The 21,324-nt window shown below is 37.6% G+C and overlaps 1 protein-coding gene across 1 annotated transcript in view; it reads right to left on the bottom strand.

Moving 5' to 3' along the window:
• The window catches only part of si:ch211-45c16.2 (mitogen-activated protein kinase kinase kinase 13), a 40,047-nt gene extending 20,146 nt beyond the window's left edge, over positions 1 to 19,901 (bottom strand). The window contains exons 1-2 of the mRNA XM_044131993.1: positions 19,798 to 19,901; positions 4,623 to 4,701 (exon numbers count right to left, since the gene is read on the bottom strand). The gene's annotated coding sequence lies outside the window, so the exon portion shown is untranslated. The remainder of the gene's footprint in view (positions 1 to 4,622; positions 4,702 to 19,797) is intronic.
• Positions 19,902 to 21,324: the final 1,423 nt, after the last annotated feature.

Here is a 21,324-nt window from a genome sequence, read left to right as displayed (position 1 = left end):
GAAGAGCAGACGCATCAGACTGGAGTCAAACAAAACATGTTCTCTACCCTCATCGATCCTACGTCATGTTCAGGAGGAATCCTCCAAATGTCTGACACAGAGAGGCTATGAATCATTAGCACTCCAAACACACACAAGATCGGTGCCTCAAATAGCCTCAGCTGGTACCAGCCAGAACTGGAGAAAATAAATAACTGGAGAAAACACACGTCAGTTTCATTCTCTAGACTCTTAGCGAGGCAAATAAGCCAGAACACAAAATACCTACAGGCTAAAACAGGCAACTACAAACGAGGTAGAAAAGATTTTCACAATGATTCAGTACACAAAAAATGCTTTGTTAGTAATTAAATTCAAAATGTACAAAAGCACACATCAGATTTCAATCTTTCATTACTTCTCAAGCAAAGATTAAGCCAAAATATAAAAATAATTAATGCAAAGCAAAAAAAAACAAAAAAAAAAACCCTCCTATGGTTTAGTACTTTGTAAAACTAGGACTAATTTAAACAAGTTCTTGATTGTCACAGTCTTTCACATTTAGAATAAATCTGAATGGAGAATTTCAGATCTTGAAACAGCTGGTGTTTCATAATCAGCTGCTCTGTTGAGTTTAGGATCATTGTTCTGGTGCTGACCCAGTTTTAGCTAAAGACACTTTGCCAACATGTTGGCAATCACATGAGTTCATGATCGATTAAATGAGTACAAGGTGTCCTGGTCTTCTGGCTGCAAAACAAATCCAAATCATCACCCCACTGCCACAATGCTTCATGGTTTGTATGAGGTTTGTATTGATAGATGTCGCTGTGCAGTAGGTTTTTTATTACTAAGAAAGGTCACTAGATTTATTAATGGTGGAAGTTGCTTCTCTACAATCACAGTTGATGCTGTTTGTTTTGATAACCAGCATGTAGTTTCCTCCAAACATCTGCACTCTGGTGTCCTAAAGGACATTGTTTTAGAACGTCTCATTCAATCCCAACTATTTTTGGAATATTATTTTGATAGAAAAAAAACGCCTATTAGCAGGTGAGGCATTCAGCCAATCAAAACTTGTTAAGCCTTTTTCCAACTTGTTCCCTTAAGAACATTAACTTGCCAGCCAAAGTAATGAGCTGTAGCTCTTCATTTATGTAATTGTGTCGAGCATTTGTAGTGTTAGACATTGAGATAAATCTGCTGCAGCATCCATTCCCAGAAGATTGGCAGATTGCTTTCTCTACATTCTGTACTGACAAAAATTATTAATTACTTATTACTTTAATAGAAGCAGTGTTTAATCTGCTGAGTGAGGTTGTGCTTAAATAGTCTGGAAACCTGGTAACCAGAGGATTTCATCCACACAACACATTAGAACTGAAATGGGGTGTACTTTCTTTTTACTATGCTTGCATTCTCTGTACTGTTCATTTCAAGAAGCATTTTGTACTCTTCCAGACTTCAATTTTCAGTGTATAAACCTTTCCTTTGAATTCATGTTTCTATTGTACTGTATGAAAAGAGATGGGTGCATAGAAAAACACAAGATGGATGCATGGAGAGAGATCAGAACCAAAACCGCATTCAGTTTTTATGCTCCTCTTATCTGGAACAAACTTTCTGTAAACAGGCTATAAAGCAATAACTGGAATATCAGTTTTAATTTGAATTACGACTTTTCATTACTTCTTTTTATTTTGCCACTCCAAAGCAATGAGGTTTCCTGTTCATTATGTTATGTTGTTATTATGTAAAGCATTTTGAATTACCTTGCTGCTGAAATGTGCCGTACAAATAAACTTAATTTGACTAGAAAATGGAATGAAGTGGAAACACAAACATCATCTTCTAATTCATTTTCTCATACTTATCCGGAATAGAAAAACACAGATACAAGTTTGCAATCAACTTTTTGGGTCAAGCAGCAGTTTTATTCCCGGTAGCTAATGACAAAATAAGGTTTCTGTAATCGGATTTGTTCATACAGATGTTTTCATACATAATTCATTAAGAGATAATAAGAAATCAAGGCCAAAGAGGCGATGGTGGAAAGGATAAGTCAGAAGAAAAGCAGAATGCAAGAGGAAGACGAAAATAGAAAAATATGAATAAAAAACCTGACTAGTTTTCTGTAGCTACTAAGGCCGCCTGCGGCACAATACTGTACCGACCAAGCTCTAATGGGAAAGCCTCCCAGAGCGACAACAAAGGGCACAAGAGGAGTCGGCTCCATGTGAACTAGGCCCGTCTGCCCTGCACGACCAGGAGAGAACAGCAAGCTCACACACTCACATACACGCATGCACACGCACGCACACACGAAACACTGCAACACCAGAGCAGCTGCTGCCACAACAACTCCCCTTGTGCTCTTTTAATGGGACGGTCTGCCTGGCCCGCTAACAATAAGGACAGAGACAGACAAACATGCATATTGCAGGAGACTGGCTGCGACTGACACCATTTTTTTCTCCAAATGGATGCAATATGGAAAGCCACAAAGCTAAAGAGCAGAGAAATAGGTCATGTGAGTAGCAGGAATCCTGGAAATCAATATACATTAGTGCTCCTAGTGGTTCCAAGCGTTCTATGATCCCTGATCAGCTTTAAACATGCATGTTATTCTAAAATGTAAACCAGCTGAAGTCAGGCTGCATAGATAGGATTCTGGCCACATTTTTTTTTTTTAAATGGACGAATGGATCTGCTCCACCCCTCCTATTCCTCTCCTCTAAAGCCAAACCGCTGGCTATTCATCCTCCACAGTTATATAAACATGCTTAGAAGCAGAGGACAGAGGTAGGCACTCTGAGCTTTCCAGCTGCCAAGTAAATTAAGAGATTGGTGAACAGGGGAGATGACTTGCCTCCCCCAAGAAAAAACAGCAGGCAAAGTGGGTCAATTTGGATTAAACAAGACATTCTTGATGATACTAGTACCAGAAGATCTGGGGAAAATCTGGTGCCATGAACGAAAAAACAAAGGTGAGGTGGGGGTGTGAGTGTCGCTTTAACCCACATCACCTGTCCTTCAGAGGGCATGAATAACACTGCATCAGAAAGCAGCAGCAGCGTCACTGCTGAGCCTAAAATAGATCATGCACGCACCGACACACGACTGCTCAACACACTCCTGCAGCACCACTGCTGAACACACACTAAAATCCAAGACATATGCAAAAAAATCTCAAGTACACACAAGAAAATACTGTTTCTGTACGCATACTGGACAAACGATAAACCCCAAATCAGTGAAAAGAAGGAGAAGCAGCTAAACATTACAGAGAGGGTTACTCACCGGCGACACGGCTCAGATTCATGGTCCTGCCTCCACTCTGAGGCAGGGACGTAGGACGGTTATAACCCCCCCGAGAGGACAGCTGAAGACGACGAAGACACGAGGGAGAAATGGCCAGAAAGGGAGAGAGGGGAAAACAGACAGGCATCCCTGTAACTCCCGCAGCACCTGGGCTGTGAGTGGGTGGGCGGTGTGAACCGTCTCGGTGTCGCTGAGGACCTGCTCACGTCACGCTTTTCATGAATGGAGGTGTCTGACGCAGCAGAGGACGCGGCTCAGAGAGGAGGAGGGATGAAGTGGGGATGAAGTGGGCGGAGCAAAGAGGGATGAAATGAAAGCAGAGGAGAGGAGACGTAGGAGGATGCAGCGGGGAGGAGGTGGGTCGGGCGTATTTCAAAGCAGCACCAGCTGGAAACAGCAGGTTGGGCTGCAGTGGTGCCTCTGTAAGTAGGACAAACCGTTTCTGCTCAAAAGAAAATCCGTTTGGACCAAAATCAGTAATCGCTTTTTTGTCCAAGCCGACTCTGACCCACGGCTGTTGGTTGCACGATGCAAAATGAAACATCAGAGTGTGCAATCTGTCAAAACAATACATCTTGTTTCACAGTCACGTGTGGCTGGAGCATAAAAATACCCTCTGTAGCTCTGAGAGATGAATAAAGCAGCAACACATCGTCTTTATTCTCAGCGAGGTGGAGAGAAAATTTTTAGTATGCATAAGCCAAAAGATAAATGTTATGTTTTAGTAATCTGAGACCACAGAGAGAATATCAGTTGTAAAACAAGATCAATAAAATTAGATACAAAATCTTCAGTTAAAAATGTGAACATTTTTATGTAGATAGAAGGAAGATAAAGGCTGCTAAGATTTAAACCAATTCAGAATGTATTTTATTGGAAAGATTTCAAAATGTCTGTGGTTTTAGGTTAACGTAAAAATAAAATAACTCCTCTCCTGTAAGTTTTAAAGCATTTTATACAAATGCTATTTTATGAAACATTAAAACATTGCTGTTTGCATTTGTACATTTAAATTAATAAGAAAAAAAATCTTTAGAAATCTAAAGTTGCTGAGATGTTAGATCAATTGACAGTAAAATGTTCTTATTTTAGGGTTTAAGAGGGTTTATTGCAAATATTATTTCAACTTCAAAAGACTGAAAGTAAAGAAGAAATAAATCTAAAGGTCATAATGTCAAAATCAGATGAATTCCTCTCAAAAGGTCACATCTCTGGTTTTCTTCTCCCACGTCAACACATTCTCTCCAGATGAACTTTATTAATATCCACTGCCAGCTTCTTATCTCGTTGTGTGTCTGAAGGTGTGTGTAGTGTGTACTGACCTGTCAGGTGGTTCATGAGCATCTCAGAGATCTGCACAGTGGGGTCCGGTCTCGGGCTCGACTCCTTCCGGCTGCTCACCTGCGAGCAAACACAAAGAACGGAGCTCATGAAGTGATGGGTTAAATTTAGCTAGAAGTAGGAGCTAAGAGGGAGTGGCCAAGACAAAAGGAAGTGGTAGAGATTATAAACTAGCTGACTGAGAGCGTGAGAGGAACAGATGCTCCCTCTGGAGCTCCTGTTTCAGGCCCTAGTCCTCTGGGGAGGGGAGCAGCAGGGTGGGGAAGCAGGAATGTAATGATGCACGGAGCGTTATGGGGGTGTTGTGATCTGGGAGCACCATTGTCAGGGGTCGATCCTCAGGCCACGCCCCACTGGGAGGGGGACCCTGCCAGAGGAGAAGGGCACGTATCCCGGGGCGGCATGCTGCCTGAAGCGTCCAAAGCGACAAGAAAAGGCGTGAAATGGCCTTCAAAAGAGTCACAGTGCAGATGGCCGTGAATGTAGAATGTTTGGAGTCAGCACTTACTGCTAGATATCTTAAAATTTCACTTATTAAATGTGTATTTAAAGCCATTTTTGAGAAAGGGAAAAAGACAGTGGAAGAAGCTCCCTGCATACATAAAGTGCAGCGGGGTATTTCCCAAAAAATGAGCTCTGACCAAATATTGACAAAGTGAGGGAGAAGCTCTCGACATGCATGCAGGAGAGGAATTTTAATATCTGATCTGTTTGCTCAGCGAGAACGTCGAGCCCAGCTCTGAAGCCGAGACGCCAAAGTCCAGCTGATCATAAGAGCTGCATGTCAATGTGGGGAAAAAACAAAACAATAAACTGCACCAAAATATAGAAATTACCTCCATGGATTAAATGAAACATTTCCAAAGTAAAAAATTCCAGATGCTTCTATAAATCTCAAGACAAATTCAAAAAAACTCTCTAATTAAATTAAAAAATAAGGAATTTTCACTTAAGAAATGTACATAATGATGAACAGAAACACTTAACTGAGATAAAAATGTGACTCAGCCAAACAGGCAGTCTTTGGTAGGTTGGTTTTACAACTTGCACAAAAAATTTAACTACAAAATAGGTCTGAATCATTTTCCACTAAGTCTCATTGTTCTTCTGGGTTTTTTAAGCTAAAAGTTTCATAAAGTATCAAATGTTCTCCAGTTTTGTTCCAGAAAACTGTAGAAAAATAGTCAACAGAGCTATCAGTCTTCTTCATGCAGCTCCTTTTTAGGCTGTAGCTGCTCACTGCAGGTCAGATGGCTGAAAAAAGCCAACTATATTTCCCTCATTAACAAAACAACAACAATCAGGACAAAATAAGCAGATAAAAATCAGTTTTTAATACCTGTCTTATTTTGCAAAATAATCCCTCAAACCAACTGGTATTTATTTGACTTTGATAATCAGTATTTTAATTTTTTTAAATTTTTTTTGCAGCAGTATAAACAATTGTTGCTTTGCCTAAAATAAAAACAATGAAATCGTATTGTGCATTTTGTCCTCAGATTTTTGTGTAAGTGTGATACTCAGAGATTTTTACTCAAGGTTATCTTTCTGTGAGAATCTCATACAATCATATGTTTACTACATTTAAATATAAACACAAGACTTTGCTTTCAGAGAATCCTTCCCATAAAAAAACTATACCTTAAATCTAAAAAATTTCACACAAATACAATAAAACAAAAAACTGATTGTTTAAAGCCACAACTTTAAACCCATTAAGTTAGAGTGACACCAAGCAGAGCTCTGCTGAAACAGTCTTTTTTTTTCCTCGTTGTCACGCATAACCACCTCCAAAGCATTGTAGCAAACCACGTGCACAGATCCTCCCCACCCCACTCACTGATGATAAAATCCTTCACAATGAGACAATGCGCGTCGACATGCCAAACAAACTCCTTAGGAACGGCTCTGGGAAGATGACAAAGAGCCGTTGAGTTGGCCTCTGATCGCCGAGCTGCTCTGGCTTCGCTGTGGTTTCAAGGCTGGAGTGAGTGAGTGACTGTATGAGTGGGCGAACGCTTTTCACAAGCAGATGGTGAGTGTACGTGCATGTTTGAAATGGTGAGCGAAAGCAGAATTCAAACACATCTATTACAAAATAAAAAAAATAAAAAAAAATCCTAAGAAACGTAATAAACTGAGACGATTGAACATCTATAATGACTTTGTAATTGAAAGTTTTAATCCAGCTTTAGTAGAAATAACAAGCGTTTCTCTATTTTTCATCACAGCCATTTCCAGGCTCCTATTGCAGGACGTTCTCTAGAAATATCTAGAAAATAGAAAAAAAAAAGCTACTTTCTGTACAGCGTACTGCAATAATTACAACACAGATAACTACACTCAAGACTATTCCTACTAACCTATATGTAATATTTATTTAGCATGCACTATTTACATGCTCGACAATTTTATTATTACAAAAAAGTATATCTAATTGTATTTCTTCTTGATACTTGAATGATATATTTTCTTGCATTTCCAATTTTTAAGTTGGGTTAAGAGAAATGGGCCTCAGATTCAGGTCATATCAAGACCATACGGAAATCTGATGCCAACAAATACTAAAACGTCTCTGGATACTCTCATAAATTTAAAAAAGCAAAGTATAAAATAAAAATAAAAGTTAAAGAAATCAATTGCCTTTATTTCCTAGGAATTGATTGAGCCATCAACAAATGTGGAATCAGAGATTTTTGTATAAATTTATTTCCACTCCTGAATGAATGTACTCAATCAAAAGTTAGGACATCTTTATCAGGTGCTATATTACTTTATTTTTATTCATGGTAACTTTTTATAACTTTTTGTGCTATATATATTTTAACATTAAATGAACTTCTTGCCATTCTTAAAATTGTATTACTAGTTTAAATAAAAAGAAAGATTATAAGATCAAGAGATTATTTTAAACCTAAATCTGTCAGGGATCTGAATAATTTTGGGCTTCAGATTAAACAACCAACTCAACTTAAAAAAGGGAAAAATCATTGGTGAGTCAGGTTCTCATATGCACTCAATGAAGTTATTAAAATCCATAACTTTTTATTTTATTTTACAGAAATATTAAATTTCAAACCATATATTTATGTTGAAAATTAGGGAAAATATTAGTAAAAAACTTTTTAAAAAATAACAGAGGTGCACAGGAAACAAGACGGCACTGCTACAGACTAGAAATTAAAAAAGTTAATTTGATTGCTTTTCAGAATAAAATGTTCAGAATTTTATTATTTTATTTCTCAACAATTATGAGGTTTTTAATTTAATTACTGGGAATACCCTGCCCACTCTAAACTACTTAAATGCATCTGTTCTGCATTTTAGTCTACTGGTAAAGTTTAAATAAAAAAAGCAAAAAAACAAAACAAAACAAGAGCAAAATAATAAAATATTTTTGCAGGTAATATTAAAAATAGAAAAATCAAAACTGAAGTAATAAATAGCAGACATCATCTATGTTGATGCACCAGTTTCAACACAAATCAACATTTCTAAAATAAGAAGGATCTCAAACGTACCTTTTAAGGAATAATTCAGAGCTTCATGGCTCAGCATGAACAACAATAAAAGATCACAGCATGAGAAAGTAGGGTTAGGGCAACTGATTACATAATAAAATAGTTTGTTCCTCCATGTTTGGAAAGTTTTGTTATGCTCTGTGAGGTAAACAGCGAGGTTTCTATGAAGATCTCCAAAACAAAAATCAAAAGAATCTGACCTCTGTGTCTCAATCTGCCTAATTTCTCCGATTGCAAAATGTCTCCATCTCTGCCTCCAGCAACCGCGGTCCCGACGTGAAGCACGGCCCGTCGGTGCTCCATGTGCCCCGGCTTCACAACCAATCGCAGCTGAGCTGTAAGCCACACTGACCGGGCTCCGTTATACACACTCATTACTATTTCACCGGCAGCGGAACAGCAGCATTGACAGCTCCTGTGTCCCCTTCATTAATAAGAGACAAAGCAGCATCGCACACAGAAGCTTTCAGCGGCTTACCTTTCCAATCTGCCAGCACAGGCAAGGGCCCAGATACAGACGCTGTGGCAAACACACACGTCTATAATTACTGACAAATACACAGTACTGCATGGATTGTTAGCTACAAGCTTGAAATACAATGACGGGGTGTTTACTGATTATTTCAAGGTGAGTAATTTAGGACCTGAAATACAATTATGGTTCTTGGATAAAGAAAACAAAACAATTACAGAGGCTCCCTACAACAGTATATTGCTAAAAACCGTTATAACTTGAACCCTTTAGTTTAAAATCTAATTACTACTAATAAGAAATCACTGGGATGAATATTGCTAATCTGTTTCGTCACATTATAACCACAAACTAGTGGATTGCTTGGTGTTTTTAGCACATAGTGATAAAGGAGAAGAACAATACATGATATTTCCCATAACAAGAGGCTGCTAACACCATGTATCATTACCACTGTTAGTTTACTTCGTTTTCTACATGTAGCCCAATTCATGGAGGTGAAAAAGTTTAATTTCTGCCTGATTTAATTGCTGTTTAGACTTCTTATGGCTTTTTTCTTATCATTTTTCCATAACGTTCAAAACTAATAGTTGCTGCGTCTCTAGATTTTCTATTACATTCTTCAGCAGGATTATAATTTTTAATCAGTATTTTGGCGACGCAAATTTTACCATGAAAACATAAAATCTCCAACATTATCTCCATTAAACCTACTTTCCAAATCTTAAATGTTTATATTTGTATTTCCAGTGAGTGTACTAAAGGCATTAACATACTCAGAAGTTTGAACAGGGAGTTATGCTTTTCTGAAATATAACATGTTTAAGTCACAAGTGAGAAAAGAAGTAAGAAATGTGAAGAGATTTGGGAGGGCTGCTATTTACTATATAAATCTCACAACATTTCCCTGTCATGCTTTAGATATTCTGGGCTCTTTCTTCTCATTGAAAGTAAAAGAAAAACACTTTTGTGTAAATAGCAGTAAATGTCAACAAAAATAAATACAAAAAAACTGATCGTTAAATCCATAATGAAATATAATTTCTACAAAAAAAGAAAGCAAAGATCAGCTCCCTGTAAACACAAATGATAATGTGTAAACTATGTAAAAGTCAATGTGACCTAATTTATTTTTTTCATCTCCATTCATTAATTTTTTTGTTTTTTATTGTTTTTTTCCTAAGTTTTTTTTTTGTTTTTACAGTCTCTTTTACTGGAATATAATTGACGCCTTTTCACTAAATCGAGTGTCACTATATTTTTAGGTTCATTGCTTTGATTAAAAATTTAAAACCTATGTTTATAAAGCAAGAGGACTAATTTATGATACAATAAATAACAGTATGATTTGTTGCTTCTTGTATTCCCAATCTGCACTGTCACTTAATAAAACAAGCAAACATTGTTAACAGACAGGCTGCATATTTCTGTTTGTACAACCAATTTAATTAAGAGAAATCCTTTTTCAAAGGGCTAGTAAAAAAGTATATTATTGCCACTATCACTCCTCTCTCTGTTATAATCTGAAAGATCAAGTAATGTTCTGATGTCATGAGCAAAGCTCATTGGCTACAATGTGAATTATTTTGCACGCAAACCCAGGTGATTGTTTGGTTTTACATAAACAAAGCAAGTTCTGCCCACAACAACTACTGACGTTGGGAGACAGATAATACTTGAGAGATTACGGTGCTGAGCCCACCAACATCTCATCCACTGACCAATCCGCACTGAGGGGAAATTACATAATAATCGCTCCACACCCCCTGCGGGATTCATACAGCAGCACTACAACAATCCATATCCTCATTTCCTCTTTATGTTCAGGAGCAAACAGATAAGGAGCGTTTTTCAACTATCCGTCCTCTCGAAGGCGTGCACCTTGTAATCCTGAGTGTGATTTAGCAGACTGTGTGCAGATTCATAAAGCTGAGCACAGAGGCCACCCAAAGCTGTCCAGTCCTCTTCCTTTAAATAAATAAGAGAATAGGAAAAGTGTGGGGAATGTGAACATATGTACCCCTTGCACCTTGGAGTCGTGGCTATCATGACATTATATTAGTGGGAGTTCAGGATGGTGCTGAAGCACAGGACAAAGCAATAAACACAAATGCACAAAGACAAGGGAGGACTGCGGGGCAGACATACAGAGTACAGTATGAGCCAAGGTCACCAGGACACGTGCACCAGTTTCTCAGTCATGTGCTGCACATAAGAATGTTTTATTCTGCTTTTATAACCTGAACAAAATCCGTTAGTGGCCTTCAGAAACTTTAACATCACTAGAAATAAAGTGGAATACTGAGGACCAGCCTTTCTGTGCTTAAAGCCACTCTCTATCTGTGAACGTAACCTTACAACAGGTACACATGACAGAAATAAAGACACAAGTGTCCACTCAGAGTTTTCAAAACCTATCAGCTTTCAACACACAAACTTACCATAGCAGAGACTAGCAGCTCCCGCTGTCAGTCTGCATAAACAAACAGCACCAATGAGCCCATTAAACAAAGACAGGAAGACAAGACAAACTTGCACATATGCAGTATTGGCAAAAAGACAGGATGAAGGACGATGAGATAAAACTAATACGTTTTATAGCAGTTGATGATGATTGGTTGTACCCTCAAGAGTGGTAGAGATAACTAAGACTTTGCTTCTTCAGTAGTACAAGGCCGGTTTAAACTTTGCACATTGATGCATATTAAGGTATATTTGATTAGAAAAATATTATAATAGGCAGTTCTAAGCATTTCTAAAGGGTGTCTCAAATATTCGCAGATTTAAGCTATTTGTGGCTAGCTGCCCCACATGTGGTCCACTGCAATATGATTTAATTAGTTGATGGAGAAAATAATTTCAAACAACCAAATGTGTCTTTCTTAAGGGAAAGAAAAGGTGTACCAGTGTTCTTTCAGCCAGCTGACAGTGTGCAGCAACATATAGCGAAGAGGCATGACTGAACTGAGAAACTCCTGCACTTCACCTAGCAACTCATTAAACATAAAAGATGTAAAATCATAAGATTATTGCCGTGGAATAGAGAATTAAATAGGGATAACATCTCAGTAAAGCTTTATAAAGTAAATGAGAAAAAAAAAAAACTACTTTTGATCTGTGTAAACTTGATCACAGAAATAAACTGAAATATAACTAAAACATTTATTGAAAAAATAGCATTATAGAAACCTACTTATTCTCAGAATCCCAATAATAATAGTTAAATTTTGCATTGATACCAGTACTTGCCCATGCTTACTCCTAAATAGTCCTGACAACCACGGCTTTAGAGCACATACAGCAACACGACTGGAGTCAGAACTGGGATGTGCTACAAAAATACATAATTAAAATTTGCCATGCCCTTATGTGTAATTTAAGAAGCAATCAAATTTGCTCCTTTATGTGGATATCAACCAGTGTCTGAAACACTTAAAATAAAGCTTTTATATTTTTAAAAAGAAATTAGACTATAACAAGCTCCATTTGGGCTTTGGGATTCCTTAGATCAAAAGTCAAAGACATGAAGAGAATCGCTTTAAAAACAGTCCGTGGAATCAAAACCTGTCTAATAACGTTTTATGAATAATAAATAAATACTTATCTGCTCCTGCTGCAGTTTTTCTTGCCACATGGTGCAGCACTTTAATTGACTAATTATCCGAAACGCATCAGGCGACCGTGACTCACACATACATAAGCATGCATTATGGCTGTGATCTACGAATAACAACATCCCTGCTGTTCATGTCCCCATTCTAAAGGCGCACACGTCCGAGGTCAGGACTACTCCAATCCATCTTGTATGACTCTGGTTTTTGCTCCTCCACTCGTGTGTGTTAATTTGCTCCCCATGAGGTGCTGCAGGCTGTGGTAATTATAGAAGTCGGCTGGCACAAATATCACGAGAGAAGTGTATATTTAAAACTGAGCGGTGCATGAATACAGTATTTCTGAACACAAAGAATACAACAAAGAGAAAAGGTATTACGGTAAAGACTTTTGAAACTTCGTTTAGAGAGTTAATCTAAGCCCCTCATAGCCACAACTGTAATACCCCTTACCAAATATAAAAGGATGTAGAGCTTAACCCAGTTCTTAACAAAATCCCAGTCCTCAAACAGGCTGTGCAGCAAGCCTGTGTCCAGGACAGTTTCTCTACAAGCTAAAAGAGAAGACAATTCCAGAAAATAGACGATCTTTAATTCCCTAACCTCTCCCAGATGACATTACCGACATTTACTGATCTGATAAAGATGTGAGGAGTGAGGAGAGGAGCCGGCCCTGCATGGAGAGCTGAGGATGCGGATGGAGGCAGGGCCTGTGGAGCGGCTCAGACGAAGTCATTATCGAAATGTCAGTCAGCAGGAAGGAAAAGAGGAGACTGCCTGAGGGAAGTAGAGAAAGTGAGGAAGAGGACGGACTTACAAAAAGAGGGGAAAGACTTTCGCTTCCATTCTTCAGCCCAGATTTTGTCATTTGGTTGTTTCCACTCACTGATTCTTCAAAGGCTGTGAGCGTCATGAACGCTCAGCACATCTGGGCTATTTATAACAGCTCTGAGGCCACAGTCTACCAGATATATCAACATAATGCCTGATTTTTAAAGATAAATTTAATTATTTCAACAGCAGTATTTCTTTGGAGTGCAGTGATGCACCTTTAACTTTCATTTTGAACAGTGACAATACTGTAGTTAGGAAATTAGAGAAGGAGCCAGGTCAATGATTAATCTGGAGAAAATGCGACTACAGATTACTGTACCGAGGAGGAAAACCCTTAGCAGCACAGTACCTTGTCGTGCATGCCGAGAAGAACGCCAATGATGAAAGAAAGACACATTTGAAAATTGTCAAGACCCTTGGAGGACACGCAGCACGTGTGTAAAGGATTCTTTGGTCGAATGAGACCAACTTTGTTATCTGGTTTAACCCAAATGATACAGCCAGAGCAACAAAGGAATGATGTATATTGTCCAAGTCTAATAAAGTTTTATTATGGCCCAGTCAAAACCTTAGGCTAAAATCTAATTAAGAAACAGAGGCAAGACTTGAGAAATATTCTTACAAGAGACTTTCATTCCAATGTGAAGGAGCTTAAGGTATTTGCAAGAAAGAACAGGCAAAGATTTCAGTCTCCAGGCATGCAAAGCTGTTAGATCTCCAGTTGTAATTGCAGTAAAAGGTGGTTCTACGAAGCATTATTCAAGAAGGCTGAACACATCTGCCCACCCCATTTACAAGATTGTATTTGTAAAGAAAAAAAACTGTTTTCCTTCCATGTGCAACTTTGTGTTATTCACATAAAATCCCAATTAAAAACAACAAAGTTTAGATGATTTCAAAAAATGTGAAAGAATTTGAAATAAAATAATACTAAATGACATCCTAAAATCAAAGTAACAATGAATGAACCTGGCAAAAAAGTAAGAATATAACCTTAAAGATTATCTACAATTCAACCTTTTATTTGGTTAATTACCAGTCATTTTAAATGTACCAAATCTTGTACTGAATCAACATGTCACACCTGCAGCTCACACGAATCTACACCAACTCGAGTTGAACTCGCACACCAGTGTTTTCAGTTAATCCTGCTTTAATCTCTTTAAATACAAATCTGCAAATGAATAACCGATTTACGGTAACAGAGGCTCTCTGGTGTCTATTTGTAGTCCAAGCAGACTTGGCAAATTAGATTTCAGCGTTCTTGGGTTGCATGCAAATCCAAATGCATTCAGCGTATCCTACTTTTTACACAGTGCAAGAAAAAACATATTTTTGCTTGGATATTGGCTTTTCAAACTTTAGCATAAAAGCCCAAAATTATTGCAGCTGAGATTTGACCATAAAAATGATGGTTCACAGATTTCATATAACCTTGTATGAGAATCCAGATCATCAAAGGAGATATCAAGACGTTTTAGACCCTTAAACATACACAATCAAAATAAATCACTCTCATAAAAATCACATTTAGCCACATAAAACACAGCCTGACGGAGCACAGCTACATTAATGTGACCCAAAACGGGCCAGGCAACAATCCAGAACTTGGATTAAAGAGATCAGACCAGCTGCAAGGCTGCACTGCTCCTGCTGCTACACATGTCAATTACATTAATACAGCTTCCTGTCTGGATGCCAGCATCAGCACCGCACTGATGCTTCTGCTGACGCTCAGGAATCAGCTGCACAGATGTGCAGGTGTTCTCGAAATCAGTGCCATGTTGCAGCAGCAACATCTCCATCAAAGGTGGCCGACTTATTCAAGAAGACGGGATTTGGTTTTATCCTCCAAATAAAGGATAAAACCAACAGCCAGTATTTATTTTTCTCATTGTGATGTAATACCCTGCAAAGGCTGAGTATGAGTTAGTCCACCTAAAGATTGGATAAAAGAAGTCTGGAATGGAAACTAATTTTCACGTGTTTTCACAAAGTCACAATCAAAATTTAGGTCTGAGCCAAGACCTGTCATAATGATGAATGACTGAACACCTACAGAACTCCTTCAGGTTTGCTGGACTTACTAGGGGACTTATTATGGTTTTCACATAACCCTATATGTTACATGATATCCCTATAGAACACATAGAAAACATGGCCGTTTTAAGATTGCCATGCAGAAAATAGGACAAAATAATTATTCATACCAGCAGAAGCAAACAATAAAAATGCTGTTGATTATGTTCAGTGTGGTTATCATGCTTGGGACAGAGCTGGGTATTTCCAGCCATCGGAAGTTTTACCCAGTCTGAGACTGAGCCAAGAAAAAGAAGTTTTCCTATTTATCACCACGAAGGAATGTGCCTCTACGTGCAGGAGTCCAAATCTGACAAGGAAGTATTATCAGATTTTGTGGTCAGTGATTAAATGTCTTCCCAGGACCAGCTGATCCTCCCAGCCCAACTATGAACTCCTGCTGCACTGATGAACTTAAGCTATGTAGCTAAGTACATCACATTGCAGACGTGTACTACCACTTATACAAACTCAAATATTTATATGTGAATTTGTTTTATCTCTATTGCTTGAGCAATTAAATTTCATAGTCTGCTTTGTGTTACTTATGTGCCTTGAAATTTTCCTTTGGGGATAAAGAAAAGGGTTAAACTAACTGTGGCAAAAACAAACCAAAACATTCTTGACTAATTAAAGTTATAGTACAAACTCTTCATAAGCTGATTTCAAGTTCTGTCCTAATTTTATTTTCAAAGGTGAAGTAAAATAAGCTCAGTGCTTGCCTGATTAGGTCATAATTTATATTTCAAATTAAATATTCCAGCCTCCATAGTTGGATTGAACAAACTGTTTCACCCCAACCTGTTTCCACCAGTCTTGAACACATGTAAAGTTTGATTTTGTTTTATAGACAAAAGGAAAAAAGTGGATAGAAAAAGAGATAAGGTTTTACAGATATGAATTGTGTGGGTTGCATGTGGGATTTGCCCCTTTACTGCCCTAAATACAATACAGTGCAACAAAATACCCTCTGAACCCACCTAATTACAACAGAGTCCATGTAATTGAATCCCAGGATTGATTGCTGCTGCTCAGTGAAGGTCCCAGAAGTTTGTTAGAGAAAATGAGTGAACAAACAGCATCATGAAAACCAAGGAGTGCAGCAGACAGGTCAGGGATGCAGTTTAGAGCAGGGCTGGGTTTTAAAACAACATTCTGAACTGGAAATCTCTCATATCATGTAGGTGACACAGCAATTTAAAGATATAAGCAGGTGACATCACAAATGAAATTGTTAGCCCATTTGTGTGTTGGAAAAATCCTCCACAAAAAACATCATCCCTAAATATGGTGGTGGCGGCATCATGCTTTGGGGATGCTTTTAATCCAGCTGTACGCTGGTTTATCACACAAAATCCAGACAAAATACTTTCAGGCTTGTGATTGTAACTAGGGGTACAAATCTCTGGTCTCTAAATCTCGCAAGATGTTGGAGTTGGGGATATGATCCTTACGAATTGATGATATTATACTTTAGATACTAATTCAGCTTCTGAGATGCTAATCAGCTACTTCCAATTGTAAAAAATAAAATAAAATAAATACAAAACTTTTTGCCATGGTCACAAATCATAACAATTGTTCAAAAAGATAATAAAAAAAAACAAAAAACAAAACTTGCAACTGCACTGCATTCAAAACCGGAGGCAATAATTATCCAAGCAAGAAAAAAAGAAAGAAAAAAATCTGAACTAACATAACAGCACTACTCCTACGTAGATTTTTCTATGCAAAAGTTGCCATTTCAACCAGTCTTACTGTAAATATCAGAAGTTTTAGCTTAATGCCTTGACAGAAATAATAATAAAAAAAACCTATCACCTCAATTTTCTTGTGTTCAAGTGAAGCATAATAATTTCCCATGTGGAGTTGATTGCGTTTGTGTAATTCAGGAGTTAGCGTGCCTCATTTAAGAACACCTGAGAGGAACTGCTTTTCACTCCGCGTTAGCTGGGAGAGAGGCTGCATTTGGCTGATTAGTGTCTAGCGTGAACTGTGGCTGCACTGCATTCGTGAAGCACGTGGACACTTACTGGAAACTCAGCACAATGAGGGTGGAACACAATGCTGCTGACTACACACAACCATACGCACACACACACAGAGTCCACTGCTTAGACGTCTAACACTCTCTGCTGTCGGAGGATGTCGATGGAGATGAGGAGAGGTCAGAGCATGAAGCTGTTGTGACATAAAGTCTTCATGAAGGACAGATGAAGTATTATGTTTGATTTGTATCAGATGTATTCTGAAGCTGGTCAGCTTGCAAAAACCATGCAGGGTGAGAGGATCCAGAGAAACCATAAATAAGGCATCATCTGTGTTCAATTTATTCTGTCGACCCAAGTTAACTGATATACTTGAATAGAAAAGGGAAAGCAAACATGCAAACACATATGGATGGGAGGTTTATAGTTTTAAGAGGTCACAGAGTCAAACAAAAGTCAATATGCCATTATTAACCCATAAAATCAATAAATCAAGATCTTAAAGAGAAAGAGCAAGTCCAGGAAAATATGGTATGTCACAATGTCCACACCACTCTTTGTGAGCTTTTCCAGTATAACAGTATGCTGGACAGACTGCAAACAATGCCAAGAACACTGATGAATTAGACCAACATCATTAAGTGGAAATGACTAGAACCACCAACGAAAGCTCAAAGGGAGTACTCTTGTCTTATAAACGCATCGGCTATATTCACAAATAGGTTCTGTTGTTCAATTACAATTTGTTGAAATCTATTGTTTTTCTTTTTTCTTTGCAAGGTCATTCATACTACTAATCAAATGTAACAGCAATCAGACTCATGTTTGAACACTTTACAATCCCAAAGCAACTCCATGCGGTGCAGTTTTCACGGAGGTGATAATGTGTGCTCGCACCTATGGATCAATTTAAAAGTTGTTGAGGAATTACTTTGCTGTCTTTCCATGGATTAGCATTAGCGACTAAAATGTTGGCACCGCTTGCAACTGTTGACGTCCAGATTTACCACTTCACAAGAATTATGATACGTGTTTCAAGTCAATGACATCATAGTTGAACAACCATTCAGACTGCAGATGCATTGAAAAGTATTTTATATGTAAATGATTTGGTACTGCATGTGGATTTTGGTCTTTCAGACTGCCAGGAAAAAGTTGGATATGATTTGCATGTGGGCAAAAAAAATTAATTCACTCACTTTTTCCTGCTGTGTGAATGGAGCCAAAGCTTCAGCATTTTGGTTTATTTCTTGTCAAGTAGATTAAAGCACATAATAATGGATGACGCGTTGGCCTTCATCTGTGGTGGTCTTTATTTCATCCAAGACAAAATTACAATTTTCACTTGTCTGGAATTTGTCAGTGAGTCTGAGGAAAGAGTTATTGATTCAATCACTGAATATGTGGGATTTGAGAATCCCAAAAGATAAGATAATATTCAGGGAACATATTATTAATTATGTCATTTTCTATTGTTTTATCTTTTATATTGGTATAGCTATCACAAAAGATTACAAAAATCAACAGATTGGAGACATTTGGTGCATCTAACACTTTAATGCTCTTTCAATTGAAAATCAATGTTATTAGAAAGATAGATAGAACATTCTTCTAATAATTTTAATTACATCATGAGTATTCATAGAAAACATTTGACCACAATGAAAGAATATTTCACCAACATCATCATTCATATTACCAAAACCCTCCATCTAATTACCTGAAGATGATCAAACTAGAAATCAACAAATACACATGTTGGGATGGTCGGAGGTTTGCAAAAGCTGCAAACGAAAAATTGTCTACAACATTTGGATCTGGACCACCTTAGTCTTTTAAAATTGTTTCAATAGAAATGTTTTTCAAACATAAATAACTGTTCTTCAAACTTAAATAAATCATATAGCATACTAAAAATTTATGGGATATACGTTTTTAATTGTCAAACCTCGTTTTCCTACCAAATAAAAACACTTCATTTGCACTGAATTTAAACTGGTTTGAGCTCACTTCAGCCAGAAGTGCAAAATGAAAATAAACTGAAGGTTTACAGTAAAAACCAACCTGTCCCAGCCACGTAGTCAAAAATGCTCAACAAAAGTCCAATCTGCGGACAGCAAAACAAACATCTCTCTCCTGGACACTGTAATTTTCCCTCCTCTCCCACAGCAGAACTGTAATTTACTCCTTCTCCTGGTTAAAATAGCTAAAACAACTAAAGGGTCTGTGAGCAGATCAAAACAGAGCAGCACTGCTCACTGGGTTACATAATGAAGAGAGAATAAGAGTCTTAACCTTTAACTCCTGCTTTCAAACCCAGGACCTGCTTCACTCCCCACCTGTCAGGGCTGAAATAAATGAAAACATGCAGGTGTGGGTTTCTGCTGCAATACATCTAGAATACATGAGGCTTTCGGGTTCGGAGTCCATTGACAAAGACGTATGAACAGTTCTGTTATCAGTACTGGTCGTCGTGCTAAAGCCAGTTTAACGTGCAGCTCTGACAGCTGCCTCGGTCAGCAGCGTCAGTTCCATCCCAGCACCGAACCGAGATGTTCCCACCAACACCTCGAAACACCACGCAGGTCTGTAACTTTTCACTGAAGCTCAACCTCCCGATAAACAGCGACATTAATATAAACGGTAGTTACCGTTTCTCTCCTCTGAATGAGACGTCGGTCCGCCGCTGACCCTTCGTCCATCTATACAGCTCCTAGAATGGTACAGTCTCATGAACGTGCTGCGTCACTTCCGGACACTGTCACCTGTAAACAGCTCGGCAAAGATCGTCTATTCTGGACAGACAACGGAGAAGAAAATCTGTCATTGCAATACTTCGCGAAACTTCATTATTTTGTTGTCAAGTTACATCCAATGGAATTCATTGCAATATTTACTAAACCAGCACAAATAAGTAAATGAATGTGACATAGAGAGAAAATAATACATATATCCTAAAATTAAAAACAAAAATCAACTGAACTTTTTGATCTAAATTATTCCATAGTAGTTTGTGGTCATTGTCTTACAAGAGTGTGAACCTCCCCTGTCTGACGTCCTATCTAGCCTCTGATAGTTTTCCCTTGTGTTTACTACTGCTGTCTTCCCATTAATTATGACTATCTTCCTGGGAACCCTGCTGGAAAAAACAACCTAACAGTATTATAATGCCACTACCATGCTCACAGAGACATCAATTGCTTGTTTTTCTTCACACATAGCATTTTCTATGATGTTGAAAAAAAATCATATATATATATATATATATATATATATATATATATATATATATATATATATATATATATATATATATATATATATATATATATATATATATATATATATATATATTTCCTTCCATTTGATCAGACCCCCTCCTTCCACACTTCTGTTGTATTCTGAAATGGCTTGTTTATATTTTCATAGATTGCTTTTCCAATAGAAAAATAATTGTGGAGTGCACAGTAGAAATCCATAGCTTACATTATCTAAGCTGTGGATCTCTGAATATTCTAGAGTTTAGATGGACCTCTTGAATACTTTTTAATGTTTTCTGCTAGGCCAGTTTATGAGGAGCATGCACTGGTAGGTTTGTAGCTCTTTTGATTAAAAGTTAATATAGTGAACCGTGCTCCATGAGATTCTCAATGCACTGCTTTAAACTTCTTCACAATATTATTCCTAGCCTATTTGCTGTGTTCCTTGATCTATTTGATGCATTTTGTTCATTAATCTTCTCAAACAACCCTGTAAGACATCACAGAACATCTGGATTTATACTCATGCTAATATTTTATTTACTATTTATTTAATGCTTTAATTCACTTATTTGGTTTACTATATGTTATAATCAAAATAAAGGGGGGTAAATATAAATGCATACCAACCTGCTCATGTTTTATTTGTAAAAAAATATGTTCTATAAAAAACGGTTACGTTATTCATTTTAAATTTTCTTACTAGCCACGCTCTGTCATTTCTTAAGTACCTTATATTGTCAACAACAGGGGTTTAGTTCTCAAATCAAGGTTTTGTTTGTGGTTCCAAATCTAGCTATCTTTTGTTTTCTGTAAACTAAATTATCCCAGAATGTCGTTAGGGATCGAAGTGCCTGTATTATGAGCAAAGCTCTGTTCTGAATGCAATAATTGGTGTAGTGTCACAAAATAAAAGTG

This window comes from Gambusia affinis, linkage group LG11 (assembly GCF_019740435.1).
Source record: "Gambusia affinis linkage group LG11, SWU_Gaff_1.0, whole genome shotgun sequence".
Taxonomy (NCBI): domain Eukaryota; kingdom Metazoa; phylum Chordata; class Actinopteri; order Cyprinodontiformes; family Poeciliidae; genus Gambusia; species Gambusia affinis.
This window is presented reverse-complemented; position numbering and strand designations above follow the sequence as displayed.